Raw genomic sequence first — 12,429 nt, forward strand, 5'->3', positions numbered from 1 at the left:
ACCTTTATATTTGATATTTTTGTTAGGATTAGTTACAAATTTGATTTCAAGTGAGCTACTACATTGCTTAGGTTACTTCTGTTCATTCTAATAGTAGGTGTTATAATTCATACATTTTACATATGAGGAAACTGAAGCACATGGTAGAAAGGGAACTTATTTAAGATTATGGAAGATCTGGGGAATAAATTAATATTCATCAGATTGCCTGTTGTATTGAATATATAAAACAACTATCTTATCATATACTTCCCTGGTAATATATAAATTTTAAGCATTAGGCCTAATGAGTAGTGTCCTACATAAGTAGAGTCATCATCTGAGTTTTTATTCCCCTTAAAATTCATATTTATAGTCTTTTTACATTAAAATTTCTTAATGCAAACATAGGAAACTTTGTGGGGCTTTGGATTCTGATGTGCGGTAACACAAGTAATATCTGAAGAATTTGCACTGTTGCATCTTAATATTAAAATGTGATGACATGAACTACACCATAATATTCTTCTTGTGAATTTGAGGGGGATCACTTAAATTTTAAACTATGTCAAAGGCAATATATTCCTTTTACTCTGTGATTTTGAGAGTTAGCGTTTAAAAAGGAAGAGGAAGAAGAATTGGAGGGTAAATGGTTAAAGAGAAAAGCTTCATGGCATAAAATTGTCAAAATAAAGAATGCTATGCACAATACCTTAAACATACCAATGTAAACAATCACAATCAGATTTTTCTCATTCCTTTCATTCAGTCTCCTTTAGTCACATGTAACCAATTCTTGTTCAATTTGTCTTGAGATTAACAGTTGAATTCTTGAAGTTCTCTGATTCTGGACTGAAATGGCCAGGGAAATTTTGAATCTCAGATCCTGTGTTCAATCTGTTTCTCTGAGGCTCTAAGACTGAGTTTCTTATGACTTTCTTCCATGAAGCCTACACCCTGACCTGTCAGTGATGACAGGTGACATTAAGCTTATATGGGGTGAGGGATGCAAAGTAAATGGGCATGGGTTAACTTAGTAAAATAATTAAATATATCAGAATGGAGGAGCACTGACTTCCCTGATGGGTATACACATAAACACATGGGCCCAACATGACCTTTTGTTAAGGGCTTAGACAACAATTGTTATAAGCAAGTATAAGAAAACTTTATGAATTTGATTGCCAAATCTCTAGGCTTTCAAAATATTCCCATAAAGTGTGGCTCACAATTATCATAAACAATAACCCAAAATGAAATCTTGTACATAAATTTATGTTATTGTACCTTCCTGCACACATGAATAATAGCATGCTTTTAACTATTCTAAAAAGATACAGTCATTGAAACACACACACACACACACACACACACACACACACACACACACAAACATACATGCCCAGGGGTGATATACCAGTAAGCTATGTTTCCAACCCCTTTTAAAAAATTATTTTTTATTTTGAGATAGGGTTTCGCTAAGTTGCTGAGGCTGGCTTTGAACTTGTGGTCCTCCTCCCTCAGCCTCTCTAGTTGGAATTACAAGTTTGTGACACCACACAAGACATACTGAAATATCTTTATATCAATATCCAGTTAGCTATACAAAATTAATGTAGGAGAGCTCTATTTTCTCTTTTTTGATTTGACCATTTTCCACAACATGTATCTGAAAAATAATAGTTCTTCCAGTATTGCGGACTGCATCATAAAATATGGTGCACATTAAATATGCTTAGTTTCCATTCTTCCTTTTATAATGTGAGGGAGCATGCTTTTTCTATTATTTTCTAGCCATCTGAAAGCTGCCAAAAATAATTTCAGTGTACAAGATACCTTGATGGTTTTATTATTCTAAATTTAGGGTCAGATTTGGGGGAAGAAAATAAAAGAGGCTATCAGGGAAAACTGACTGCTCCAATAAAATTAGAAAATAGGCTCCTTATAGCAAGGAACAGTTATATCCGTGGATACTTAATTACTTGTAGAGACAATGCAATATTTAAAACAAACTCAACAGAATGAAGTACAACAAATAAAAATTGCAACTTTTGTTAAAATGAAGAATCTAATAGCAACATAAAGAATACAAGTTACCTTTTTAAACTTAATTTTATTCTTTCCAATTTTGTAAAAATATCTTAATTTGTTCTAATTAGTTGTACATGACACATTGTACACAAATGGAGCACACCTTCTCATTCCGATAACCCTAACCCACCCCTAACCCTAACCCTAACCCTAACCCACCCCTCGCTTACTTCCCTCTGCACAATCCAAAGTTCCTCATTCTTCCCTACCCTCCCCACACTATGAATCAGCATCCCCTTTTCAGAGAAAATGTTAGGCCTTTAATTTTTTGTTATTGGCTTATTTCACTTAGCATAATATCCTCCAGTTCTATCCATTTACTTGCAGATGCCCTAATTTCATTCTTCTTTAAGGCTGAGTAATATTCCATTGTGTATATGTACCACGTTTTCTTTATCCATTCATTTGTTGAAGGGCATCTAGTTTGGTTCCATAGTTTAGCTATTGTGAATTAAGCTATTATAAACATTGATGTGGCTGAGTCACTGTAATATGCTGATTTTAAGTCCTTTGGTTATAAACCAAGAAGTGGGATGGCTGGCTCAAATGGTGATTCCATTCCAAGTTTTCTAAGGAATCTCTATACTGCTTTCCATAGTGGTTGCACCAATTTGCAGTCCTACCAACAATGTATAAGTGTACCTTTCTTCCCACATTCTCACCAAAACTTACTATTGTTTGTATTCTTGATAATTGCCATTCTCACTGGAGTGAGATGAAATCTTAGAGTAGTTTTTATTTGCATTTCTCCAGCTGCTCAAGATGATGAACTTTTTTTCATGTTTGTTGATTCATTGTATTTCTTCTTCTGTGAAGTGTCTGTTCAGTTCCTTAGCCCATTTATTGATTGGATTATTTCAGTTTTTTATATATCCTAGAGATGAGTGCTCTATCTGAGCATGTGGTAAAGATTTTCTCCCCTTCTGTAAGCTCTCTCTTCATGTAATTGATTGTTTCCTTTTGCTGAGAAGAATCTTTTCAGTTTGTTGCATATTCTAAGATTATTTTTCAGTTTAATTATTTAACTATTTTTATTGCTCCTAAACTACTATTTAAATTAACATCACATTGTATATTGTATTGACATATACAGAACCACATAAATATATGGACATACATAAACACATATGAGAAAGGTTTAATTGAAACTAAATATAGTTAACCTCTTAACATTAGAATATAATACACATACAATATTTATTTTATAATTTTATTTTTATCTTTAAAAAATAAATAATTTCATGTTTAAGTAAGAATTTAAACAAAGATTTTTGTGCCAAAACTTGATATGCTTGATACTTTGTCTTCACAGATTCAGATTTTCTTAGGAATTTTTCAGGCATTCAAACATAAATTGTGTGTGTGTGTGTGGTGCTGGGGATGGAACCCAGGGTCCTGTGAATGTGAGGCAAGCACTATACCTCTCAGTTATATCCATTATTTTCAATATGTATATCCATTATTTTCAATATGTCAAATTCTGAGGTATATCCATTATTTTCAATATATCAAATTCAAATACAGAACATAAAAATTAAATTTAGGTTGATATTTTAAAAATTTCAATTATTGTTTTTTATTATTACTGCAGTCCAAATAGAGTAACTGTATGTCCACATATTCTGTAGCTTGTTCTAAACTGCAAGGACCAATCCTTTTGTAAAAACATGGCTTATTCTAATTCAATTTCTCATTATTATCTTAAATATTTAATGGGAGTAATGTTAGCTTCTCTGAGCAATAGGAAATTTAGTACATTTAGACTAATTATTCTTTTTTATAAGACGATAATGCCAAACCATGCAAATCATGGAGAAGTGGGAGAGCCATGTGGGTTGTAAATCTTACTTTGCCACATATTAACTACCATGACTTGAAAAATATTGATATTCACCCCAATTGTTTGATTGTTCCAACATGTATAATGTGTCATAGTACGAATACTTTATTGTGTGCATTTAAGAACGTGTTTAAGCAGATTTTTATAAAATAAATCAAAATGAAAAACAAAGAATTTAGAACATTGACTTCCTATGTACACTGGATGGTCTTATATATGCCCTGAAGTATTCATAGCCTTCTCTGGGAAGTATTTCTCTACTGTCAATTTAGACATGCTGCTCTTCTAATTAAACCTCTAAATGGTTCTCTTTGTCCTCCATAATGTTCAGCTTTAGGCAATAAGATCAAAACATTTCCTGAAATATTAGTATCAATTTACAATCTTATCACCATTTTATAAACCTTCCAAATGCTCTTCATCTTTATCAACATTTGCATTGTCAATATTTTATATTTTGACATGTTTATGTTTGCTGCTTTTAAAGTAGTTTTTAAATAGCAAAGAAAATAAAAATAATAACAATAATAAAAAGAAACACATCAGAGAAGAATCTTTTTGTTCTAAATAGCAACATTTCTGAAAGTCTTGTTGATTTAAGTTCTCTGTTCTTGAAGACTATGTTTTAATAAACAATCATCCCTAGTCTTATGTCCTTGATACACATGAGAAGAACTACTTTGACAATCTTGTAGAGATTGCTGTGAATACAAAATGTTTCATAGAATTTCAGTATTGAGAAGCTTTCATTTTTTAAAATTATATCAAAGTTCTTGAGGGAACTTATAAGTCATAAGAATGAACAAGTGGGACTATATGAAACTAAAGAGTTTTTGCACAGCAAAGGAAATGATCAATCAGATGAAAAGACAACCGTAGGAGGAAATATTTGCAAGCTATATATTTGATGAAATATCAATACCCCAAATATATAGGTATTCATAAAATTAAATAGTAAAAAAATCAAACAAGTTACACAATATATAAATGGACAAAGGTGCTTGATATCAGTAATCATCAGGTAAACATAAAGTAAGTCAAAACCACCTTATCATCTCAGGGCCAGCGTTGTGGCTCAGTGGTAGAACACTTGCCTTGTATGCATGAGGCACTGGGTTCAATCCTCAGCACCACATAAAAGTAAACAAATAAAGATATTGTATCCATCTACAACTAAAAAACATATTTAAAGAAACGTATCATTTCATACCTGTTAGGATGGCTATTATCTAAAATACAAATGGTAAAAAGTTTTGACAAGGATGTGGAGAAAAGGGAACCATTATTCATAGTTGATGTGAATATAAATTGGTACATCTCTTTCATGAGTTTCCTCAAAAAAATTAAAAACAAAACTAATATATAATTGGGAAATCCCACTACTGGGTATATATATCCATAGATAATGAAATCAGTATGCTGAAGAGACATCTGTACTCACAGGTTTACTGCAGTGCTATTCAAATAGTCAAGAAATTTAAGGAATCTAAGTGTCCATCCATGATGAATGAATACAGTAAAAGTGATATATGTATAATGGAATATTATTAAGCCTTAAAGAAGAAGGAAATCTTGCCATTTTCATCAATACAGATGATGTGAATATCATGCTAAGTAAAATAAGCCAAACACAGAAAGGTAAATATTACATGTCCTCACTTATATGCGAGGTCTAAAAAACTTAAAGTCACTAAAATGGAGTAGAATGGTGTTACCAGGAATCAAGGTTGAGGAAAACAGGGAGTTTTTTGGTCAAAGGGTACAAACTTTCAGTTATAAGATGAATTAATTCTGGAAGGTTAATATACAATATGGTGGATGTTTTTAATAATAATATAGTATATATTTGAAATTTGTTAAGAGAGGAAGGAAAATTGCAGGATAGAACTTATTGTGAGAGTGAAATCAGACTAACAGAACTCCGCAGACTATAGATCTTAGTATTATTACCATACCACACACACACAACAGGAACTATGTAAGGTCATGGATATGTTCATTGCCTTGTGATAATCACTTCAAATTCTATACATATAACAAATCATCAGATTGTACATCTTGAATATATAAACTTTTGTGTATTACACTTCAATAAGATGGGGGAAATAAATTATAGTAGACAATACGAGAGGAGAAAAATAAATAGACTTTCTTTTTTTTTCTTTTTTATTAGCTCTAACGAAAGTTGTGTGAAATAGTGGTCAGTTCCTCCTGAGGCTCTTTCATCTGGGAGAATCAAAATGCTTTGTATGTTAAAAGAGCCTCAGGAGGAACTGACCACTATTTCACACAACTTAGAGCTAATTAAACTTTTCTTGTCAAATGATTTATTTCTATTCATTGTTTTTGTTATCACATTTTGAGGTAATTTAGTGGGAACATAAAATTGTTCAGTGATCAAAAATGATGAACATTTTGAGGTAATTTAGTGGGAACATAAAATTGTACAGTGATCAAAAAATGACGAACAAGTTGGAATAAAACAAACCAAATATTGGCTTTATGAATCCATTAAGTTTCAAGTTCTCAACTCTGTGAATATTGCAATGACACTGACACAAGTATGTTAAAATAGGCTGAAAATAATCTAGAGCTTCATATATAATTTATTATCAACATGTAATTTGTAATATTAATGAATATTATCAGAAATCATTCATCTATTACTTTTCTCAGAAGTACAGTACTCCAAATCCTAACTATTTTAAAGTTACCCTAAATGGTATATTTGTTGTTCAATTTAAGTTTTATAGGTGTTCCATAAATGTGATGACAGGACATAATGGGTTAAGAGAGGAAGGGAAATTTCAGGATATATCTTATTGTGGGAGTGAAATGAGAGTAACAGAACTCCACATTTAAGCAAAATAATTCATTAATGAAGAAACCTCTCTCTAGTGTAGTAGCCGAGAATCTTAAAGTTGCACAAGAATAAGGAAGAAAGTTAGGAATTGTGTGCTTGAGTCACTGCAGACTTTCTCCCCTTTCTTCCCAGACTTTTTGCCACTTTCTTCCCTATTCTGTGAATTTCTTTCTTATTGAAATGAAGCAACTAGCTCAGTGATATTTTTACTGTATCCAATCATTTGCATTGAAAAGGAGTTCCATATTTATTGATTTTTTACTTTGGCTTATTATGGTCTTACAGATACATATAATGTTTTTAGGATTCAGTATAATCAGCCTTTGAGGGTTTTTCTTTAGAAATGACCAAGGGAATTGTTTTTTAAAAACTTCAACAAAAAGATATACTGTGTCCCAGGCTCAAATTAAAAAGTGTAAAGAATCTATTGTACCTAAAATAAGTATTAATTCACTAAAATCCCAAGATCCTTAGCATCCTTTGGTGGGTAGTTTAACCAATAGATCTTACATTTACCAAAAATAAAGGGCGAAAGGGTCACAAAAAACGTTAGGAATATTTTAATGGCTTCTGTAAAATATAAGTAAGAGACATGCAATCTCTCCCCCTCCCCCAAGGAAATCACTCGCTGTAGGGGGTCTGAATTGATACTGAACAGACATATCTTGTGATTGCACTTTAAAGTTCCTTTTAAACAACATTTCTTTCTTTTAGCTGTGTTTTGGTTTGACTTAATGACTCTCCCCACTCTGAATGAACGACCTCCCGCTTTTCCCATCACAGGGAGGGGGCGGAGCCTCTTCTAGAGGCTTGGAAGCAAGCGGAGCCTGGCCAGTCATGGGGGAGGAGCCGAGTTACATACAGGCTTCGCAGGCTTCCGTTGAAGAGAAGGAGCTTGGAGGTAACGGCTGTCGTAAAAGCTGGTTATTTTCAGAGACTTCTAGAAGATTTGGTGTAAAGGTGAAAAGAGAAGAGTGTTGATGTGGCGTAATGGGAAAGGAGAGTCGGTTTTTGTGTGAGTCGTTGATTCTGTAAGGGAATCACTACCTCGTGTGAGTCGTTATTTCTGTGAGGGAATTAATATCTGGATTTTGTATTCCTTAAAATATTTTAGAAGTCCACAGTGGGGGAGGTAGTGATCAGATTACACCTGCGGGGGGAAAATTTTTTTTCATGCGGTTGCCAAACCTAACTTTTGAAGAAGGCATTTTGTTTCAATTAAAAACCGGTACTGGCTAGAATAAACGATGAAACAAAACTTGGGAAATCAATTTTCCTTATTTTGAAAAAAAAAAAAAAAACAGTTATGATAATCCTAAATGAAAATGAAGTTGTTTGTTAGGGATGTTTTGTTTTTTATATGTCTTTGATCGTGTTGATTGTGTTTCAAGCAAATCATTGTTTTGTCAGAGTTTGTATAGTGACCTGAAGTAACGTATAATTGCGCAGTTTCAAGTACCTGAGAGAATTGGGAGTTCGGTTATTTGTTCAGTGGATACACAGTATTTTAAGAGTGTTTTGTTTAATGATGTGCAAAAGGTGATCTTTGTCTACATCTCTACCTATGGAGAGAATGGTATGTTCCTATTTGTATGGTAATACAAAACATACCTGAGAGACCATAAGTAATTCATATATCTGAATACAATAAAGCAAATTATATTTAGTAATAAAGGATGTCTAGTAATAAAGGCTATCAAGGGGGGAAACAATAAATTTTCTCCTTCACTATTTCACTAAATGTGTAGTATCTGTATCAGCATAAAAAAAACTGCAGTGAGGATTTAAAGTCTTGGGGGGGGGGCTACCTTCTCCAAAATGGTATAAATTTATTTTAAAAAATGAAAAGATGTTAAAATTTGTAATTGAATAAAGAACCTTGAATATTTGTATATGTGTGTGATGAAGGAAAAAAATCAAAGGGATTAAGTTAAAATATAAGTAGTGTATAATGCAGGGACTGGAGTTCTGAAGAAGTGTATTTTCTTATTTAAATTTTATGAACTTCCAGACTCTCTGTGTATATCAATGGAGCTGAAAGGGAAATAATAAATTATGTTAAAATACCTGAAGAAATACCCACACACATTCCACTGTGTTTAACTGAAGTTTGGTTTTTCTGTGGATCTGAGAAGGCTAGTTACCTGGTTGTTGTTCTGTTGTTACAATTTAAATGTTAGACTATTCATTCAAGCAGAAGCTATTCATCTATATACTATTGAGAATTAAGAAAAATTTTAAAGTGTACTGTGGAATAGTGATGTAGGATAGTAAACCCTTAATGTTTAATACTACTTACCCATAAAAAGAAAGAACTATATCTAAATTCAATGAAGAAAAGGTATCCAGTGTATATTTTTTAAAAGCAAATTGCAGAATGGCCTGCATCATACAATCCCACCTTTTTCAAAAAAGAATACATACAGTGTATGCAAGCGAAATCTGGAAATATAATGCTACTTTTTAAATTGTAAATATAAGTGGAGTTGGAGAGACAGAACACTTTAGGCTTATTTCTTCATTTTTAAAAAACAAGCTTGAGGAGTTGCGGCTGTGGCTCAGAGGCAGTGTACTTGCCTGTCACGTGTGAGGCACTGGGTTTGATTCTCAGCACCACATATAAATAAAGGACTATCAAAAACTAAAAAATAAAACTAAATTTTAAAAAAAAATCTGGAATTATTTGCATAATGAGAAAATGAGATAATATTTTAGAAATATAGAAAATTATTGTAAAGTAATTCATAAAAAGATAATAAAATAGCTATTTTTTTGAGAGAGAGAGTGAGAGAGAATTTTTAATATTTATTTTTTAGTATTCGGCGGACACAACATCTTTGTTTGTATGTGGTGCTGAGGATCGAACCCGGGCCCCACGCATGCCAGAGGAGCGTGCTACCGCTTGAGCCACATCCCCATCCCCTAAAATAGCTATTGATATTGAAGATGACCAGATATATTATTGAAGGAATACAAGTTCTGGTTTCAAAAACCATAAACATTTATAAGTATTTGTAGGAAAAATATAGAAATTATATAGAGAGTTTCCATACATATTTTAACCATTTTATAGGGATTTGCATTTGTCTTTGGAAATTCAAAAGATGGAAGATATGCAATGTGCACAAGAGATATCACAATGATAGATACTAAAATTATGACGTTATGATCCTATTTTTGTATAACACATGCACACAACTTCTTAAGCTGAATGAAAAATTCCAGAAGCCAGAGAAGGCTACTGTCTAGATGACTATAGTTCCCTTTCTAAGGACCTAAGAGTCTGCAGTTCTTGTTCTGGCCACAAGATGGCGCTTGCCTGGTTTCCTAAACTTTCTCCAGGCAACCATTTTTATGGAATGGATAAACAAAGCTGTGAAGCATATTTTGTTTTAGCCTACTTTGAGACAGTATGTAGAGTGTGATTGAAAATCTGTTGAAAGTTATTTGTGTATACTAGAAAAACCTCCACACAAGGACTGATGTGAGGAATCACACATAATATATTAAAAGTAGCTACACAGCATTTTGCTCATAGTAGACACAAAGAAGTTTTTACTTCCCTTCTGTCATGTATCCACCTCCTAATTTTCCTGAGGGAGATGACTTTAGCATGAATTTAATAATAAATGTGTAACAGAAAGAATTTCACACACTCAAACAGCACAAAGGAAAATAAACATGACATCTACATCAGAGATTCTGTGTTTCATAATGACTACCTGTTAGAGTTTTGGTAAGCAAATTTTCTTATGCTTTTCCCTTCTTATGCTTTTCCCATTTATTGTTTACTGTCTTTCTTTTGGACAGTCTAGGTTAATACCAGAGGTGTACACAACTTGAACAATCTGCCTGTGAATCCAGTTAAGCCCCAGAAAAGCATCAGGGCAACCAAAGTGCCCAGCAGGGTAAAAGCTCTGCTGTGTAAGCAGTTAGAGTGAAAATCAGGCAGCTGGATCACAGGACCAGACCAACTAGGATCCAGGTGACAGAGGGTAAGTCTCTTCCCATTTCATAAAACAGTGCAATGAAAACATTTTGAGATCATGAAGGATAATTTATTTTGCTTCCTGCTTTGCAGTTGTAGCATCTTTTTTGTGTATGTGTGGAGCTGGGAATCCAACACTGGGCCTTGCACATATTAGCAAGTGCTCTACCACTGAGCTATACTCCCAACCCACAGTCATAGCATCTTAAATTTGAAATATCATTTTATATTTAAATTATGCTTGATTGAGAATTTGAGGTATAATTCATTTGGCTCCCCATTCTGCATCCACAGTGTTTTTAATTAAAAGTTATAACTTCTCATTTTGAGAATGTATTAAACCACTATGAAGAAATCATGCAAGAGGCTTTTGAGGTGTCTACTTGAGGTTCCAGCCCATGGCTTACTCTCAGAACCTTAACAACTATACTAGATTGTCATCACCAAGTACTAGATAATGTAGTTACAGAGATTTCCTAAGACTTCTTAAAGTCTTATGACCTTCCCTAGATATCTGTGTACTCTCTAGAATAACATTTGCAATGGTTTAACACATTTAATTATTTCCCAGAAACCATCATAAAACTCTGACTCCTAAGGTCAGGTCATGCTTTTATTGACGTTGTTGGTATTGAATACCACTGTCTGGTTGCCTTGGAAAAACGGGAAGCAGTAGCAGCTTGCAAAACATTAAAATCCAGCATTACTTATGGTAACTCAGAGAGATCCAAAAGGATCTGATATCCCAGGCACACAAATAACATTCCTAATTGCCAAAGACTCTCCTATACACATTCTCTTCTTCTTATACAAGAGAAAAAATAAACATAGGGTATGGGTTTGTGTTGTGTAGTGCTTAACTGTTTTTGTTTCTGGCCCCCAAAGTATGTCTCAAAACTCTTTTGTCAATTCAATGTATTGTTCTGACTTGTATCTTATCTCTATTCCCCATTGTTGGTCAGCCTTCTTTATGCATAGCCAAGTAAACATTTTATCTCATCTTTTTTCCCCCCTGCCATGTTTTAATCTAATCCAGTTATCATTCACTGAAAACACCTCATTCAAGCTATTGTGAAGTTTCAGGAGAATAATAAAAAGGCTACAGCAAGTAAGAACCATTTACTTACTCTAAAGGCTCTTAAGTAAGATGTCTTCAAAAAACACTGCTTTCTAGAAAACCAGGTATCTACAGTTTTTTATTACTATATCATAAATGTAGTTTAATATTTGATATTTCCATAACCTAGGTTAATATCAGAGATGCACATTACCTATGAATCTTTGTGTCCATGCATCTTTGTAATAGAATGTAAATATGACCACCTAAATAGTTGTCAGGGATTTAGAAGTTTTCTTTCTACAGCGCTAATAAAGGTTTCAAATCCACAACTGTCTGACTTCTTGCCTGACTGTTTAAAGAACCCTCGATGTCCCTTTTAGAGTGGTTATAGAATAATGTTGTCCCAGCCTGACCCTTCTGTTACAGAACTCTGGAAAAATGATGGCTTCTTCTTTCTTTAGAGTCCCCAGTGCAAATAGGTTTTTTTTTTATGTCATAATACAACCGTTTCTCTAAATTGAATTGGTAGAATGTGGCAGGAGATACATTTATCTGTTCACTGTGATCATGGATGGGGTTGTTTGAAAATTTTAGAATTTATGTTTTGA

General features: G+C 33.2%; 1 protein-coding gene across 6 annotated transcripts in view; it reads left to right on the forward strand.

Annotated features, from left to right (window-relative positions):
- Positions 1-7,632: 7,632 nt before the first annotated feature.
- PWWP3B (PWWP domain containing 3B) overlaps positions 7,633-12,429 on the forward strand; it is a 34,453-nt gene continuing 29,656 nt past the window's right edge. For 2 of the 6 annotated variants that reach the window (XM_081276488.1, XM_081276489.1), the window contains exons 1-3: positions 7,693-7,825; positions 10,584-10,768; positions 11,798-11,869. The gene's annotated coding sequence lies outside the window, so the exon portion shown is untranslated. Of the gene's footprint in view, positions 7,826-10,583; positions 10,769-11,797; positions 11,870-12,429 lie in introns of all 6 variants that reach the window. The other 4 variants (XM_081276490.1, XM_081276492.1, XM_081276493.1 and 1 more) reach the window with 3 other exon arrangements.

The sequence above is a fragment of the Spermophilus citellus genome (assembly GCF_964194105.1).
Source record: "Spermophilus citellus genome assembly, chromosome: X".
Taxonomy (NCBI): Eukaryota; Metazoa; Chordata; class Mammalia; order Rodentia; family Sciuridae; genus Spermophilus; species Spermophilus citellus.